This window comes from Taudactylus pleione, unplaced genomic scaffold (genome assembly GCF_031769625.1).
Source record: "Taudactylus pleione unplaced genomic scaffold, aTauple2 ptg000242l, whole genome shotgun sequence".
NCBI lineage: Eukaryota > Metazoa > Chordata > Amphibia > Anura > Myobatrachidae > Taudactylus > Taudactylus pleione.
Window position 1 is genome coordinate 1984077 of NW_028284644.1, and position 14743 is coordinate 1998819.

Sequence of the window (14743 nt, forward strand, 5' to 3'; positions counted from 1 at the left end):
CATCAGAAATGTTCTTTGTATTGTAGATAAAAGAAGGGAGATTACATTCTCCATGATGTGCCGCTACGATGTTCAACCATGCACTTCATTGTAGAATAGGCAACATATTGTGAAGTTACTAGCCCTGCAGTGTGTTGTCGTCCTCGACCCCCCTCAAGGCCAATGCTTAGCACCTCAAAAGGCAACTTTTAAACTGAAATATGAAAGACCATGGCTAGTTGCAGTTGAGCAAAATGCTCTGTTTTTTTTTTTTTTTGCAAGTATATGATTGGTATTAAAAACAGGTGATACATTGTTTACGTGCTGTAAACCTCATTTCATGGTTTGTTTTATTTTTACTGGCTGTCACACATTCCACTGTTGAGCACATTGAAAATGACTCAGTGATCTGAAGTTAGCGGGAGAGGCCGTTTTAGTACATATGGACAGAAAAACTGTTGAGAAGAAACGTAGACTCTAGCCAAACCCTGTAAAACTAACAAAAAATCTGCTTCTCAGATACAGTTACATGTTATGTTACTGCAATGTGTGATGCTAATATGTATTATAAGAATTACATCAGTGGTATGACTGTAATGTAACAGATAGACTTTCTGTAGATGCATGAAAAATTTCAGCAGCGACCATTGTTTTGATTTACCTGTAACTTCACAACTCTTAAGGTTATCAGTTATTTGTGGTTTATGCTGGGTACACACTAGACAATATGTTGCATGATCCGGCAGATCGGACCGACACATCGGGCACATCGTCTATTTTGCTGATGATGCTTGCTACATCAGGGCCGACGGGGGATGTCGTTAGCGAGGGCCATGCTGCCAAATCCAGCATGGCCCCTGCCGTCGCTGCCCGCATCGGCAAGGTGGTTTATGCACTTGCCGATGGCGGCTCCCCTGCCGGGTCCTGTCGAAGTCGGGCACACTAAACATCGTCTAGTGTGTACCAAGCATTAGGTGTCTTTTGCACCATTCTAAAAGTTATACTAAGAAGACCCTTCATGCATAACATATTTTAGGTCGTAAAAATATGTTCTTGTACTTTTAGTTAAAAATCCCAATTAAATGTAACCACAGCCACTAGTCAGCCCTACTTCATAATGGCGGGCATGACCACAGCTAAGCATCTGGCTAACAAAAAATTTCTAACCTCAACGAACGAATTACTTTTGTAAAATTTGCTTTATTTAGTTTTAGCAAACGCAGACCAATAGGTTATCATAGTAACAAAACATTTTGTGGAAGGATTAATAACCCATCATTATTTACATTTAATGAAACATACTTTAGGTCTATAACAGGCATGTCAAACTCAAAATACCAACCGGGCCGAATATTCAAGGTCTTAAGAGTGTGTGGGCTGCAAAAAAAAAAAAGTCATATGCAATTTTGAAAGATTTATTATTAATAAAAACCAATGCAGTGCCCCCTGTAGTAGTGCCCCTTATGCAATGCCCCCTGAATTTGTGCCCATTATGCAATGCCCCTTATGCAGTGCCCCCAGTAATGCCTCTAGTAGTGTCCCTTATGCAGAGCCCCAAGTGATGCCCCTTATACTGAGCCCCCAGTAATGTCCCTAGTAGTGCCCCCAGTAATGCCCCTAGTAGTGCCCCTTATGCAGAGCCCCCAGTAATGCCCCTTATGTTGTGCCCCCAGTAATGCCCCTTATGCAGAACTCCCAATAATGCTCCTTATGCAAAGCCTCCAGATATGTCCTTAGTAGTGCCCCTTATGCAGAGCCCCCAGTAATACCCCTTATGCAGAGCCCATTATATATTGTGCCCCTTATGCTGTGCCCCCTCCCAGTATAGAACAGACCCCACTCACCTGTGCAGTACTTGCCTTTCTTTACGATGGCCGCTGGGCACTGCTCCAGTCCACGTCGTCTTCACTCCCACCGTCCCGCGTAGACGCTGCCGCTGACTGGATCTTATTAGATCCAGAACGGCAGGTGCAGGCTCCTCTCATCGCAGGATACGCATGTGACGTCATGACGTCACTGGGAACGCTGGCCTCTGAAGTGATCAGAGGCTTCTGATTGCTTTAGAGACCAGCATTGCCAGCTTTAAATAAAGTAAACACTGCCGGATCGGAGCTGAGCTCCGTTCATGGCAGGGGTGTGGGCCGCATATTATATATATGTGGGCCCACACTGTCGGGCCTCACAAAATGTTTATTCGAGCCACATGCGACCAGTGGGCCGCATGTTTGACATGCCTGGTCTATAACGATACACATTATATATGTTTCCTGACACTTTTTGGTTGCTATTATTGTATTGTGGTGCTGGTTTGAGGGGTTAGATCGGGTAACCATACTTTACATTACAGTTGTCTATATACAGAAAGTGCTTAAAATGCCATACATTTTAGTGCCAGTTTAAAGTAACTGCAGGAAAAATTTTGTATTGAGATAGAATTGAATGTTACATGATAGATGGATTTTTTTATTCATGGAACAGCACAACTTTATCACAATCAAACCCTTTTAAAAAAGTAAATGGCAGTATGAAAAATTTTTTTTTTATAGTTCCTTTGTTAGAAATGCCTGTCTGCCATTTGCTAACATACCACTCTTTCTGTCTAACGGCACTTGAGTATATTTGTTGCTTGCTTTTCAATGTAGAAATGTAGATAAAAAGTTGCACTGCCATCAAGGAGTTATTAAAGGACAAATAGTTCATATACTGAATAATGAATGTAAAATACAATGTTCAATCTCTGTTTGACATTCCAAAACAACTTTACAGTAATGTGTGGTCCAGTATTATTGGTATAGAAAGGCATAATCACTGCAAGGATAGTCTGGATACTCTATTTCTGCCAAGGGCCATGGAAATGGCAGGTGATGGCAGGTTTGATGCCCCTTTTGCAAGAAATAATATTTGTAGTATAATTAGTTAATATTAGTAAATAACATATTTGGGTATTGCTGAAACCTCATTGACTTGGATCTTTTCATTCTACATCAATTAGTTATTTAATACTACCTGGGATACCAAGCATTGCCTGGGTTGAAGACTGGTCTCAGCAGTACACCTGCAGCTTTTATTTGTTTACATTGTCCTTGCCTATAACCCCATTCCATTGATCTTGAAAAGGACCCCACTGTTTGCTATCATGCATGCAGACAGTGACGTAACTAACGTGGGTGCAAGGGGTGCGGCTGCTATGGTGCCCAAGCTGCCTCTGTGGCCCACCACTCCCCCTGCACCCAGTCATACACACAAGGTGGACCGGTCCAGTCGGGGCCACTGGTGGCAGCGGAGTTGATTTGTTGCCGGCCTGCCAGCTGACTACAGCTGGCGCACCGGCAGGCACACATGGAGAGACAGTGCTGCCGGTCGCAAGGCAATCAGAGCTCGCAGACCGGCAGCCAATCAGCAGTGGCAGCTCCTGATTGGCTGTCGGTTCGCGAGCTCCAATTGGCTCGCGACCGGTGCTAGATTCAAATTTCGCCGTCGCTGTCTGTCCATGGCTGCCGTTGCCTGCCGGTGTGCCAGCTGTCCCAAATCCACACCTGTTGGCTGCAGGGGGAGGTGAGAGGCTGCTGGAGGGACACATGGAGTTGAGTTAGTTACTATGTGGCATAATGTTATGAGGGGCTACTATTGTGTGGAATAATGTGTTATATGGGACTCTACTACTATGTGGCATAATATGTAAAGGGCATTACTGTGTGGTATAATGTGTAAGGGGCATAACTGTGTAGTATAAGGGGCATTACTGTGTGGCATAATGTATAAGGGGAACCACTACTGAGTGGCATAATATGTATAAGGGGTAATACCATGTGGCATAACCTGTATGGGCTCTGTGTGGCATAACATGAATGGGCTCTCTGTGGGGGCAAATGTGTGTGTTTTTTACCTCTGGGGGGCCTTTTAAGATCTTGCTGTGTGGCCCCCAAAGTTCTAGTTATGCCCTTGCATGCAAACACAGAGTACTGACTAATATATATGGTTACTTTAAAAAAGGGCTAACTCAGGATTTAATATGAATTTACATGAGTCAAAGTTTGACACTTGCTCAGACTGTGAAATTAAAAGGATACTTTTGTAGCTTTCACACAGGTTTTTGGCAGACTGCCAATTCCCACTTGTGACAGCCCTGCAAGGTTGTCCCCATTTTTAGGGATTGTGTGAGAGTGTGTGGCCCTGGCAGAGTTCAAACCTAGGAAAAAACCTAATCCTGGTCAAACTACACCACCCTACCAGAATTTGGTCGAGCTAGGTCCAAAACTCTGGCCCAGCATAAAGATCAAACAGACAGACATACAGACAGATACGCTTTCTTGCTTATTATATAGATTAGTCTTGAACTAAACTGAAAGGCCTAATTCCGATTTGTACGTAAATGGGATTGCAGATGGATCTCGTGGATTTCAGCATACTGCGCATGCGCCGTATAAAGAGATCTGCAATTGTGCATCCATGGGATCAGAAATCCACACATAGACCGAGATCGCAAGTTCGGACAGATTAATCGGACCACTCTTTTATGGAAGTGGGCGCTTCTTGGCTGTAACAGGGTGGCCACCAAACTGTGCTGTCTAGGGGGAGTGTCGTGTATTAGTAATCTAACTTCCATAGTGTGATAAAGGAGATGGGATGCCTGTTTCAAAGTATTCATATTTGCAGTAGCACCCAGCAGATGTGCCTGACTCAGAATCAGGCCCTAACATGGTAAGGACACGGTCATTTTATGAAAGGTGGAATATGAATAATTTTAATTAATTACAGATTACTGTACTCACTCTTCCAGAGACTGAAGGGCAATGCTAAACCTCCTGGAAATGCTAGTTTCATTGTGGTAACTTATGTGTGCTACACAAGCACATACGACAATAAATACACTGCTGATGGCAATTTTGTATTCTGCTTATAAAACTAGCTTAGGAACCAGCCGATAAAACATATGTTCTTTTATGTCTGGAAGAAAAGATTGAATTCCATAGAGCCCCCACTAACTACTGCCCTTAATGTAACTATATGCCTTCTATCCTATGCTTATATAGAATACACATTGTTTAAATTGTTACAATGTGTATGTAATAAATTCTAATTAATTTTATTAGTTGAGTTGCCCTGAGGTGCAGAGTATAGAACAGACTAGATGAATTATTTGAAGAGGACAGTGTGTTTGCCAGTACAGCTAGCTATGTTCTAGTTTCTTCAAGTCAGATGAATTTTTATTGTTCTTATTGTTACATGGTGTGGTATGGATGTTTAGTTTGGTTAATGGTTTGTATTTGTTTGCTTTATTTTTATTTTTTTCCAGGTCTTCAGTAGAAAGCTAGGTTCATTAACCTTATTAAACCTTGTTAAAGCTGCAAGCTGCTCTGCTGCTCAGCTGCTGACCTCAGACCCAGGAACACAAGGTCAGAGCACTTGTAATAGAGTTATCTGCAGGCAGCTGTGCAGGGGGCATCTCTCAGGTTGACCTGTGTCTGCTTCTAATCTGTAATGTTGATCTAATAGAATTATTTTAATGTTATTGAAGACAGCAGATGGAAGGACATGAATCCAGAGACATTTGAACAGCTGAAAACTGTTTGCAGCAAATAATTTTAGATCTTGTTGAAATAAAATTGTGTAATTATTGATGTAAACCCTGATGAGGGTGTGTGTAGCAATGGAATGTCAGTTTCTCACATCCCAAATGTTTTATGCAGGTGTTGGAATTCTCTCTAAATTATCGCATGTAGAAGTACACACCCATTACATGCAGTTTGTAAGCCAACAGCTTCAATAATACTCTGTCTACTGACACACATTAGGAAACATGCATTTTAATGTTATTTATACTACCTCACATAGCACAGCACACAATGCATCCATAACTGGGCACATGGTATATGAAAAGTATAAGTAAAATATGTTAATCACGCATGGTATAGCAGAAAAGAGTATACATAGTACAATATACAACATAGATGGTACAGTAATACCTCTTTTCCACCAAAAACCCAGGTCCGACCTGGGTTTTTGGACATGGTTCCAACCCTGGTCAGACCCAGGTCAGACCCATTTACACTGCACCTTTGATCTGGGTTACTCCCAGGTCAGCCCTGTTCACACTGAACTCAGGTCTGCCCTGCTAAACCTGTGAGGTCATAAAAAGTGGGAGGTGAATGCTCCACAACCACCAATCCGCTCATTTTAGGCATGATCCAGAGCAGATAACCTGGGTTGCACCGTTTACACTGCACCATTACCTGGGTCCAACCCTGGTAGCTGCCTGGGTTGGATTGCAGGGTCCCTTGACCCAGGTTATTTTTCAGGGACCCTTTTACACTGAGCTGCAACCCGGGTAGACCCTGCAAAAAACCCAGGTTTTTGCTTTGGTGTAAAAGGGGTATAAGTGACACTAATGTAAAGAGCTCAATGCTAACATACATCTCTAATACACCACGAAAATATAGAAAAATGTTCTTGTTTAGCTGTCCAAGACCAATAGTGATCGTTTTCCTTTCAGGTTATGACTAGCTAAGTTATGGTATGTTTGGCATCATGCAGTTAAATCCACCAGTGGGAGGTGGATGTCTGCTGAAGCAGCCGTAAGCTCTCAGTCTCACTATAGTTACACACAATGTGCTCAGACATCAAGTCCTTTTTCATGTTCCAGCCTTATGTGTAGAGGCGGTCAGTGCCCTGTTTTATAAGTATTACTGGGAAGGCTAGAGCATCTGAAGTGTTAAGATGAGTACAGGTCAGAAAGTACAGGTACTGTAAAAGTTAATGTGGAACGATGAATACCTGTCATATAAAGCATTTGCTTACGATCTGATTAGAAATGTGCCTTATGCATATAGTGGTATTATGCAAATTGGGATTGTAAATATTTGTACAGTATAACTTGGAGAAAGGATCCTTTGTTACAAAAACAATTCTTCTTATAAGACGGTTATTTAGTTATAAGAGGATTTATTTTATTGAAACAACTTGTAAGTAATCGTTCTAGCAAAACACAGCATGTGTATCCCGATGTAATTGGATAGGACTTCATTGGTGCTATGGGCAGAGAGAGGAAAGGAAAGGGCAGATTACACTTAATGCCAGCTCAGTGATTCCTCCCACCTGCTCTCAGACAGCTACAATATGAAGGAGGGAGGGAAAACATCACCTCTTGGTCCTCTCAGGCAGCTCTGCCAAGGAGGTGAGCAACAAATTGCAGTATTGCTGACGCAGGATTAGCTTGCTGCTCTGGTTCATTACAGAACATATAGAAAGGAAATGAAGGGGCACATAATTCATGGCAGTCAAATAGGTTATTAAAGGCCTCTGCCATCTCCACCTCAATAAGAGACCGAATAACCTTTATGCTGAGCAGTCACTGTGCACGAAACCTCTTGCATTGTGGTACCCTTTAGCAATTGCAAGGCAGGTGCAATTACTGTGCATCTCTATTCATATAAGGATTTTTTCATCTAACAGGTGGGACAAATGTGTAATGGAGACCTAAGGAACATGTAGGCTGTATTTCCTCCTGACTTATTTTGTCTTTACAAGCAAAGAGTCCTAACCACTTCCTTGTAACATGTAGTCCTATCATTACTTTGCACAAATGGACAGGTCAATAGAGATTCTCAACAAATTCAAAACCGAAATTGGATCAAATTTGATAGGTTCATGGGCCAGAAAGTTGGTTGTGGTACGATCGTGAATTTAACATGGCTTGATTTTGGTTTTTAGGAAATATACCCGTTTATAAAATGTGGCCTGTCAGAGCTTAAAGAGTAACTTTTCTTTATATTTTAACAAATTTAATTTTTTGAAAGTTGAACAGTGCCAAGCTCACTGTACACATGGAAAACTGGTTGTCAAGTGTGAATTCTGCCTTATTGTTGCCATCTAAAGGCCAAGAATTCCCTGCAAAGTTTTCATACAACCAATTTGAGAACCAATTTTAAACAATTTTCAGCCTCTCTACAGGTCACTACCACCCAGAAGATCAGCAGACCCAAACAGCACAGTATACTAATGATCTGATTGGCCATAGGTTGTTCTATCCCTGCAGCTTCATGAAGCAGATAAAGAAGGGTAATAAAACAAGACTCTAACCCATGCCAAGTGAACCTTAAAAACAAATGTGTTACAGCTACTGTTATTTACAGATGTGTGTGTGTATGAAGGCTCAGTGACAGGAGGCATCTTTTGGACAAAATATACATGAGCATTACATAGAATATGATAGTATCCCTTCTTGGCAGGAACATGCTCACTGGGCTCTTCGGAAATGTTTTAAGACTTCAGAAAACTTAGAGAAATCTATCAGCATTACCTGCTATTTAAGCAGAGGGGCTTCTTATTGACTCTGGTTGATCATGTGATTACACTTGGCAGTTCAAACTGTCAATTATTTAGAAAGCAATCAACACATTGGGCCTGATTCAGAGCCGCTCGTAAGCGGCCGCTCGTTCGTTCCTACCGATGTTCGCACAACAGCGCATGCATATGGATTTTAATACACATGCGCGAACCAGTCAGTGCAGCCGAAAATCGTGTGCTCGCTAAATAGCGAATGCCTGCTATTTTGAGTGACAGAATGAGGCGTTTGTGGGTGGTAACAGGGGAAGGTGCTTGAAAACGGGGAGTGGAGATCCGAACGCAGGCGTGCTTAAAGGTCAAAACGGGCATTTTAAGGGTGTGCATAATTAACAAAGCAGCGTCATTGACCACGTCACTTGGTTGTTTTATAGTCAGAACTGCTCGTATGATTGTGGTAGGAAAAACCAACCACAAGAATAGCGAGCAGTTCAGACGCCTTTCAATGTACTCGATTAATCTAATAACATGACGTATGATGCGAGCGGCCAGGGGGCGTTTTTTTTTTTTAATTACGTTCGCATGTTTTGTTCGCTCGTTCAGACATAGAGGCGTGAACAGACCGCAAAGAGCGAACGGTTCATTTAAATAGCCAGTCCCTTTTTCTGAACAAGCGAGCGCAAATAGCGTCCGGCTCTGAATCAGGCCCATTGTCCCTAATAAGTCATTGGTCAGCTAAAAAACTGATGATTTTATTAGCTATAAATTCTAAATAAACATGTTGGTTCTGATGCAAGTAGCAATGAGAGCGTAAATTACTCAAAAGAAAAGTGCACAGAAAAATAGCATATATTGTCTTCATCAACAGGTTATGCCCTTGGCTTACTGCAAGTCATCATCATCAATGTGCACTTGCACCTGCCCTATAGTAGGTGCATTAGGTATAACCCTAACAGGTGTATATGTGCTCATGTGCTGGTCTGCATGGGCCACATTTGCTTGAACATAACCCTACTTTTCTTTAAATTTCCTCTTCACTCTGCCATTTCTGCACCTCTGGTTGCAAGGTTTGGTATGTAGAAAATGCGTATGTGTCTCCATAGATGCATATGCTCTTCTATCTCCTTCCTAAGCATGTGCAGGGCCATTTACTGTACACAAGGTATTCTACGCAAATGGGTGTGTGTTCAAGTCAGATTCAGCCCCGCTGTGTATAACAATTCTTTATGTTATTTGATGCAGTTTATTTATTTTAGTTGATCACTAGAACTGAAATGTATTCATTGACTGTGGAATAGTCTGTGTTTCTGGTAATACGGACCCAATGACTACAGCAGGGTCAGGCAACATTGTGTTTGGGTGCCAGACAGTCAACTTTACAAGCCAAATACTTTTCCACAGACAGACAGACAGACACAGACACACAACCTATTTGGTTTCTGTCGTTCACAGGCATATCAGGTCGGCCCTGCAGCACAGCCGATGGCATCTGCATGTGTGTGCGGATGACCCACCGACCACCGACACTGAAATCACAACTGGGCAAGCAAATTTAAATGCTCATCCAGTTGTAATGTCAGCTGAGACACATCGAGTGGCAGATTGGTAATGTATATAGCTTACCAGCTGGCTGCTCTGACGGCCTTAAGCTGGTTACACATCTGTACAATCACACTTTCGATGTGATTTTACTTTCAATTTCACTTACGTTCAGAAGTCCCGATCACAGTGCCTATATGTGCACACACCTATACAATCTAACTTGTGATCTTCGACTCCCGTCTGTCTAAACTATTGGATGAAAAAAAACACAAAAGCAGCAACAGCATAGGCAGAACAGTCGGCAGTGCGTACTCACTTCACATTTGGTCCAATATGGTACCATAGAATCTGAAGAAATTGGAACTGCACATAAGATGCGATCTTTAAATTCAATCAATAAACATCATTGAAGGTGGTACATACTCTTGCAATATCGCATGAACGGGACAGGAATCGAAAGAACGGCCTGATTATAAGGTGTGTACCCAGCTTAAAGCCACGCATCAACTACACGATTAAATTAACGATAACGACATTGTTATTGTTCAATCGTTTATTATTTTGTGCAGTGGACATTGAACCCACATTGAACGATATATCGTTCAGTGCCGGCACCCTCCATTATCCCTGAACCTGCACGACCTGACGATATTGTCAGGTTGGACAGCAGGTTCGGACGACGAGCGACGGCGTCAACGACCAGCGGGAGCGCACATCGATGGTCGTTGATGGCATATCCACTACACGATATTGCAGACGATTGAACAATAACGATGTCATTATCGTTCAATCGTTCATTTTATTGTGTGGTGGATACGTGGCTTAAATCTTCTTCTCTGTCTCTGATCGGGCTGCTCCTGTTCACTGCTCCTCTTTACTCACAGAAATACAACATTGTAATGCTGTGTGCTTTGCAAAGAATAGGGAGCATGGTGTAGGAAGGAGGAAGTTGGGTGTTGGGCATGCTGTTTATTGGGCTGGGTGACTTGAGATGATCTGGTATAGGTGCCCCACTTATTGCAACTAAAACCAACCGGCAAGCCAGCTGAGGTTCCTGACCCCTGGACTATAAGGTGGTTTTCATGTATTGTTTTAAGATAGTATTTTCTAATATACATTTTGTCTGCCATTGTTATCTGTATAATTCTGGAGCAGAGCAGGCCATATTTACTAAACTAGGAATATAACATTGATTACTAGTTTCTGACCTGCAGTTTCTCATCCATAAAGGGACCAACATTGCAATATACTCACCCTTTGCCCATTCAGCCTAGCAGAATTGTGACGAATGACTGCTAAATTTCCTTGTAACCAATATCCAGCAGAACATCTTCATACCAGCCTTCACATCCTATTTAGAAATTAGCCATGTTTGCAATTTACTGTGTGTGATAGGGTCAGTCTTTGAGTGGATATCACACTTACTGAAGGACTGAAACAACTGGTAACGATGGGGTGGAAGATGTACAAAGGCAGAACAGAGTGTTCCAGGCTGTACAGAGATTCATAGACAGAAAACAGCAGAAGTGCCAGAAAATGTCTCAGAAACAGCTAGGGACAAATGACCATGTATTAAGCAAAATGTCCAGTTATGTGAAAATGCCCTCTTAAGGGAAAAATGATGCTGAAATGATTCACTAAAAGTAATACATAATTGAGGCAAGAAAATTGATGTTTTCCACTGCACTTAAATATTCTAAGGGCTTTCAAGTCATCCTTCTTTCTGAAAATGATTATAATTTAGCTATATATATATATATATATATATATATATATATATATATATATATATATATATTCTCTCCAGCAGTCAGACAGACCACATATTTCAGTTAAAGCATGGTTCGTGATTTTTGGGTCTTGATGCATTAATCTCTACTTAGTTAGTGGGCTTTTAACACTGACTGATTGGTCTGTAACATGTTGTATTTGGCAAATAAAAAGTACATCCTTTATATTACCAATATTATTACTGACTTGGATACTACACAATAGTTTTCTATCCAGAATTAATTACAGAAATTGTAACTTAGTCACATGACTTCTATTTTTCTGTGAAACAAGAATATGGACAAACGAATAACATAGAGCTCGCTCATTGATAAAAGCCACCCCAAATTAATGGTTTGCACAGGAATCTACTGTTTATTATAATATTAGTGTCAGTGTAGCGCTCGCCATTTAGTCCACTTTTATTATTTGTCTTCTCGAGCTCTCCTGTCAGTCATACTGAGTAGTAATAACCATCTCACTGTACAATAAGAGACATGTGGCCTATAGTCAAGGGATATGTGTCATAAAAGGGGGTGTGACAAAGGGGTATGGCCAGGTCCAGAAAGGTTTGAATATGTTGACAGTACCAGACACAACTGCTGAGTTTTATGGTAGTCTGCAATCATAGTTATTATACAACTATGCCTTGAATAGGTTGTTGTCCTGTAATGGAGAGCAGACTGTAAGCTCTTTCGAGCAGGGCCCTCTTCCCTCAAGTGCTTTCCATCCACAATGGCATTAAACCTTTGGGTTCTGCCGCCCTGCTGCTTATTTGGGTATTATGACTGCAGTTGCAGTAATGTTTATAAACCTTGTCCATGTCCTGCAACGTTCTGTACTGTAAGTCACTTTTTTCTCATTTTGTTAATACTGTTTCTGTTATATATATATATATATATATATATATATAAACAACAATAATAATAATAATAATAATAATAATAATAATTATTATTATTATTATTATATTTTCTGTTTGCTTTGGTCCTTCCCCAATCATTAGACCCCATAACTGTAATGCCTGCTATTGCACAGATACTCATCCCCTGACAGTAAACATTCAGTGTATCTAAATAATTGTAATAGTAAGCAAGTCTAAGCAGCTGATTGAGCAAGCCAGGTCATACTGCAGCTTTACCCACACAGTTCATGCAGACTCTCTACCTAAGCCGCATTTCTATCTCAACGTTCTCCTTAAGTTGCAACCTGAAGAACACAACATTTGGCCATTTCCAGAAGATGCAATGTGTATCTTCACAATGGATGAGTCCTGAGCATAAGACTGCTGTTCTCCAACTTTGGGGGATGCTGACGTAGGGTAAAAAATAAATAGTAAATGGGTGTTCATTTTATTGTAACTATTCCCTCCCTCTCATTGGAAGTGATTCTGGAACAAACACTAACTACTTTAATGAGATCATATTTAGATAACAGACCATGAATGATCATATTTCAGATATACTGTAGTGCAATTAAAACTGATATATACATAAACCCTCTATTGCTTGTCCCATGGCTTCATTATTCAGCAATAAACATCGGCTTGTGTTTCTACATGCTGACTTTTTAGTGCGAAATGTAGACGGCTGCCATGTAACCCATTACACTCTGATATTTAGGGCTTCTTATGCATCATCTTGTGCAAACAGAGCTTTAATTAATTAAGCCAGGTTCTCATGGGGGCAAATCCATTAAAAATGTTTCCTTAGCAGTAACTTAATTTCCTTCTGATATAGATTGTATTGTGACGAAGGGGAAAAAGATGGAACGTGAAATATTTCTTAATGTGTGGTTTATTTTTCAAGGACCTGGTGGGAGCGCATAAGAATACCGTGTGTGCATTTTTCAATTTTCTGTTCTTTTCTTCTCCGAATGTTTGTGTTTTTGTTTTTTAACTGGGGTGAAATCAGAGGCTGAGACGTAACTATTTACCTAAATATTGAGCAGACAAGATCTCATTTCTGCTACTGTTACAATAACAAAAGGTTAGTTGCCAGAAGTTTCAGCAAATGTTTTTCTTATGCAGGACTAAGATTTCAGTACATTAAAACAGAGTAAACAAGTTGCCATAAAAAGCCGCTCAATACAGAAAAATAATGAGGAATACCAGACAGGGTGTGAAAGTCGATGGTTTATACAAGAACCCTCAGGGGACAAAATCAGACAGAGGAGTGGGGTAGTTACCCTTAGTATTCGCAAAATATAGGTAATATATGCAATGATGAAGTGCTTCAGACACTGAAAGTGAACAACACAGATACAAAAATAAACTAGTATGGGGGGAGTGCAATATAGAAGGAGGTCTAAGAGGATAAATGAATGACAGAGCAGTGGATGCTTCTAGGATAACATTGGCAGCGAGAGAAGACATTGCTTAGAGTGAGTCAATAAAGAATATTTGTGGACTATAAGTGAATAAGTAAAAAAAACAAGTAGAAGAAATGAAGGAGGTCAGACAAAATATAGTTAGATACAACAGAGGGTTGGAGGAGGAAAATTAAAAGCACTACATACAATTCAGATATGATCATAAAGAGACACAGATATAAAGAGAGCATGAAGTCGATATGTCCGACCATCACACAGAGAGCCTGATTCAGACCCGCTCGCAAGCGCTTGAGCGCTCGCGAGCGGGTCGATGGTGTGCTCTGTGCACACGCAGCGGCCGCACTGCGCGTGCGCAACCCCTGGAGCGAGAGAGAAATTCTCTCTCTCCGTGGCTCACTACAAAAGGGGTGGCTGTCGATGTTGATCGACAGCTCGCCCGTTTTGTAGGTATGGCGGGGGGTGGTTTCACAAACGGAGGTGTTCCCAAGCGAACGCCTGCCGTTTTTGGGCGGCCCCACTGACATCACCAGTGATGTCAGTGAGAGAGCTTCCGGCTCTATTAGAGCCAGAAGCTCTCTGGGGCTTGCGGCCACGAGACCCTAACACAAGGGTCTTGTTGCAAGCCCGATGGTCGCGATGGTCTTGACCATTTCGACCATCATCCTGGCCGCTCGCAATAGCTGTGGGTGTTCACCCACAGCTAGGCGAGCAGCCAGAAGGACGCACAAAAAAAAAAAACGCCCAGATTCAGAGCGAGCGCTCTTTCAGAGCGTCCAGCTCTGAATCAGGGCCATAATCCACAGTTATTTCTTTTAGGTCTTGTTCACACACGGCTTAT

General features: G+C 41.5%; 1 protein-coding gene across 1 annotated transcript in view; it reads left to right on the forward strand.

Moving 5' to 3' along the window:
• PLXNA2 (plexin A2) overlaps window positions 1-14743 on the forward strand; it is a 260221-nt gene that overhangs the window by 69121 nt on the left and 176357 nt on the right. The gene's annotated exons all lie outside the window — the stretch shown is intronic.